The sequence below is a fragment of the Scyliorhinus torazame genome, chromosome 2 (assembly GCF_047496885.1).
Source record: "Scyliorhinus torazame isolate Kashiwa2021f chromosome 2, sScyTor2.1, whole genome shotgun sequence".
Taxonomy (NCBI): Eukaryota; Metazoa; Chordata; class Chondrichthyes; order Carcharhiniformes; family Scyliorhinidae; genus Scyliorhinus; species Scyliorhinus torazame.
Window position 1 is genome coordinate 305,738,305 of NC_092708.1, and position 5,160 is coordinate 305,743,464.

Below are 5,160 nucleotides of genomic sequence, written 5' to 3' on the forward strand. Positions count from 1 at the left end.
ACCCGGTCGGTCAACATGTCACTAAGTGCGGTCCCAAACTCACGTGCTGAGCAAGCTGGTGAAGCCTGGCTATGAAGACTGAGACAGACTCTTCATGGTCCCACACTTCAGAGTTAAACTTACTACTGCAGAGTTAAACCTCAATAATTGAGGGTCTTGGATTGCATTATTCTTTAACCAATTTCACTATGTGGTCTCAGGTCTTCTAGTTGAGTGCCTCTGGGGATGTGATGTTCCGAATCAAGTAATGCATTTGGGGCCCACAAACTGTCAGAAGTATCACCTTCTGGCAGAGTGGTTCAGGCAGTCTGGAGGATGATGGCTGTCGCCGTTTTCTTCGCCGTCTTGCTGCTGCTGGTGGTGCCTGGCCTGGCCACGTATGTGGAGGCATTGCAGCCAATACTGGAGCTGAATTTGCGGCGTCAGAGCCACAGATCGTATGTTTTGTGGGACGCTGAATATGGATGTCAATATTCAGACTGGAAAATGGGAGCCTGACCCTTCAGGAACCACAAGCTGCGTGGAAACCAAGGAAGAGATTCTACAGTATTGTCGAGATGTTTACTCAGAGCTTCTATTACTGATGTGGTGGAAGTGGATAAGCCAATCAACATGACGAACTTGTTTAAAAAGAGAAAGAAACATTGTCGAGGTCTTGATCCATGTGTTGATTGCTGTTAAATGCCTGCTGGGCGAGTTTGTAAGCAATGTGCTGTTGGTTCCAGAAAAATGGTGATTCTTCCACAAAGAGCAAATGGATGAATGTCAGAGCCACCAGTACTGGCAGACTGTTGCCAAACTGGCTTTTTAAAAAAATTCAATGATCTTTATTGTCACAAGTAGGCTTATATTAACACTGCAATGAAGTTACTGTGAAAAGTCCCCAGTCGCCATATTCTGGCGCCAGTGCAGTACACAGAGGGAGAATACAGAATTCTCGGCTGGTACGGGAATTGAACCCGCGCTGCTGGCCTTGTTCTGCATCGCAAACCAGCAGTCTAGCCCACTGAGCTAAACCAACCCATGTGCTGCTGGGTCTATGATTCTCCACACCGAGGGAATGTTGCTTCCTTGTGCCATCGACATGTTTCATGGCACAGGGCATGTTTGTTGCCCTCAACACAAAATTGATGCTGCAAACTCTGAAAAGTTTGATCTTCAGAATCTGGATGAAGATGAAGTGGATGAAATTGCTGATGCAAGCCAAGGGGAGTCTACCAAAGTAGATAAAATGGCTGCCATGGAGCACGAGGAGGATGAACTGGATTATGACTATTGTGAAGGTACTGATGACTGGGAGGAGGAAAGCAGTGAGAAGGATTTCTACATAAAGAGCCTTGCCAATGATATGGAAGTTCTGTCAACCTCTCAACCAACAGATGAGGTGGGTGTTTATTTTGAGATACCTGCAGGTGAAAATGAATGTGCTCATTTCGCGAAGGCTAAACAGCAACGGGAGGTCCGACATAGTGATCGCTTAGGTAAGGTAAGAGAAGAGTGGGAAGAAACTGTACGACAGGCAAAGAATCTGACAAAAGCAGAAAGACAGCTGTTGGTTTAGCATTTCCAGAACATGGTTGAAGCTCTTGAGAAGAGGCAGCTACTGAGAAGCTACAGTTGGTTGAAACTCAACTTGCTCGTCTTGAGGCCTTGCTTCATTGTCGTGTTGCTTTGGAGAACTACCTATCTGCATTACAGGCAGATCCCCCCCACGTGTGCTGCAGGCCCTCATGCTCTATATCAGTGCAGAGCAGAAAGATTGACAGCATGTTCTTTGACATTACCAGCAAGTCATGGCTGTAGATCCAGATAAAGCAGCCATGATGAAATCTCAAGTGGGTGACCCACCTCCATCTCTGCTTTACCAGGTGCCATTTGTTGCTGAGGAAATCCAAGATGAGATTAATGAGCTACAGCAGGAGCAACACTTTCGTGTGAATCAACTTGCTTCCGGCTCTGAAAGCCAAACTGCTTTTGATTCTGTAGCGCCGCCATTTGTTGATGGCAAACCATTCCGGCCTATTCAGATTAAGATCATGCCGGCTATCACTGATGTACAAGGCTCCGGGATGATTGACCCCGAAGGACTGGTGCCTGACCAGAATGCAATTGGCAGCGATGAGAACAATGTTAATGGGAATGTGGTAATTGATGAGAGCTTTGATGTGAAATGATTTTCAATGCAGAACAAGTTAGTGGAGGAGATGACGACATGGACAATGATGGGAATTGGCAAGACGGTGTCAACTTAAGAAGCACCGCTCTGATTGAGATGTTGGTGATTGCAGTTGCTGTAGCCCCGGTAATTGTCATCAGCTTGGTGATGCTACACAAGAGGCAATATGGCACCATCAACCATGGCATTGCAGAGGTTAATCACAGTTGACCCCAGAGGAGTGCCACCTGAAGAAGATGCAAAACTATGGGTATGAAAACTCCAAACTACAAGCATCTAGAGCAAATGCAGATCTAACACCAGATGCTACATCCGGCCAAACAGGGCACATTCAGCCAATCTTCCAACGCCCGAACCATAACATTAGAGGTCTCCATTTCACATCCACAATTCAGAGTGTAAAACACTTATTACTGTAGATTATAAGATTCCCATTCTTTTAAATAGTCTGGAAATGTAATACACAATATATATGATGAATAACCGTAAGAAGATCTACTACCTGATGAGAACTATGATAACATAGTTACTTTCATTTTTATAATAATTTTAAATCAGTTTTATCTGTGTCACAGAGATTTCTCAATGGAGGTTGTAGAATTTTACCTCATGGAGCTTCGTTATATGAAGGTGAATTTGTACTGATTTATCCATAGATCCAGCAGGATGTTTTGCTGTAAACTACGTTTAAATGGCTAACACTGTGATTGGCAGCTGAAACCGGGAATTGATTATTTCATTTTTCATTGTGCTGATTTTCTGTGTGATTATAAATTCACGTCGCATTTGCTGAGGTTCTGGAAACCTGTGGCTCGTTTCCCCTGCACATATCTCATTTGTTCTGTCAAACTATGCACATTTTTCAATGGTGTTACCATGGTATCTTTAAATTGCAGGGCTACTGAGTGCAAACTCATCAATAACCACTACTTCCAGGACTGTGTCCCCTCTTTAATTAACAAAAGAAGTATCATCTTCTGCTTGTCCTCACCTGTGATCTTGTTCGCAATAAAGAAAAAATTGTGTCATTCGATGTATCGACTCAAATCCTGTACGCCTTGGCCAAATGGGTCTACTTTTCCAATGATCGGCATTTCCACTCAGTTTAAATGATCCCGACTCTTGCCGGAACTTCTCTACTTTCTCACCTGTTCCTTCCTTCCATATTGATGAAAGGCAAAGGCATTTAGATAACAAGCACAGAAGACTATCCGACTGATCTTTACACTTCATCTTCCTGGTCTACACTATCTGAAGTCCTACTCCCAGGGCTCCATGAAAATTCCCCATTCGCCAGGGTTTGTGAATTCCCATGGGATTGGTACCAAGCTGATCACATTAACCACGGAGCTCATTCCCTTAAAGGGGCCACGCTACCACAGTATGGTTCGAGCTTTAAGACACTTTTGTTTGCTGTGGGGCTTTATTTTTAAGTGTGCCTCAATTCATCATAGAAACTATCCAATTTTCGAGCACCTTCTCATACTTCATCAGAAGTTGTTGCAAGTTGCTCTTTGAATCCACTAGTTTATTTGCTGCTTCCCAGTTAAACCTAATCGTAGCCAACCATACTCTGCCAAATAGAGCAGGAAAGTTTCCACGGACAATGTGAAGAGACAATTTCGCTGTCTGTCCATTTGCTTCTACTTCACCATAATGCATCCTTTTAATGGCACAACCTCTTCAGTGTACATCCTTCGGGTCACATTTGACAGTTGAAAAGGCAGATACTTGAGGTTTTGATGAGAAGTTGTCTCAGGCATTAATGATACTGCTGTGCCCATATACGCTTTAATTTTAAATACATGACCTTCAAGTTTTGGATGTGCCCAAAAATGTTGTTGATCGCCCTGCATTGACAAGACACTTAGCTTCAGCTCCTGCAATAGCTCTGTTTCGCTGTCATTTGAGTGAGCTTGAGCTTCGTCTACTATTTTATAGACACGACTAATCTGTTTAGATAGTTTTTTTTTCTTGCACATCCTTGTTGTAGGAGGTGTTTTCTGAGCCCAACATGCCTTGGTGATATGGCCCTTCTTGCCACAGTTCTTGCATTTATTTGTTTTACTTCAGCATTCCCCCACTGAATGTCCAACCTGTGTATATCGGTGACATGGTTGCATCCTTGCAACCTTGTTCCTTGAGGTATCCAATTTGTGGATCTTCACTCCAGTCCCTATCTGTGAAGCTTCTCTTGTTGCTATCTCCATGGATGTGGCAACTTCCACAGCAGCTTTGCGAGTTAAATCACGTACAGTAAGCAGCTTCCTCTTAATAGCTTCACTGTGGAGTCCACAAACCAACCTGTCTCAAAGAGTATCATCAAGTGTTACACCAAATTCGCCATAATTTGCCAGCCTTCTTAAAATCGGTGCACATTGTAAAATGCTTTCACCTCTTTCTGACTACTGTGGTAGAAACAAAATCTTTCTGCAATTAATAAAGGCAAAAGAGAGAAATGCTCCTCTAAGATTTGAATTAATTCACTGTAGGTGAATTTCCTGGTTTTGCTGGGTGAATTAAATTTTGTCGCAGCATAAACGTTTTACACCCTACTGAGCTGATAAATGTTCCGGCCTTTAGGTCCTCCAATGTCTGATTTGCTCTGAGATACGATTGGAATATTTCCTCTTATGGGTTCCAAGTCTCACAGTCCTCATCAAATGCACTCCTGCCGCTTGTTTTTCTCACCATTATGAATCCGAGCTCCTAGGATCTTTCTTCAACCATCTTCATTCCTTCCGATTTCTTTGGAAAGTATTGCACAAATGATCCCCTTTATTACTAGCAGCCAGAATTTTTTTTGCGGTTTTCCTGACTGTAATTCGACTTTTTCCATGAGTCGTGGCCCGTGAAGAGCCAGCAGATTTTGAAATCCCCGTTCCCCACAGCCCATTTAGCTTCACCAGATGCTCATGCCCTGCAGACCAGACTCTACTCACTTTAACAGCAAGCAAGGTTTCCCCGACTGTCTTTGCACTCAC

General features: G+C 43.5%; 1 pseudogene; it reads left to right on the forward strand.

The window, feature by feature from the left end:
* Nucleotides 1-318: 318 nt before the first annotated feature.
* Nucleotides 319-2,473, forward strand: LOC140407353 (amyloid beta precursor like protein 2-like; annotated as a pseudogene).
* The last annotated feature ends 2,687 nt before the right edge of the window (nt 2,474-5,160 follow it).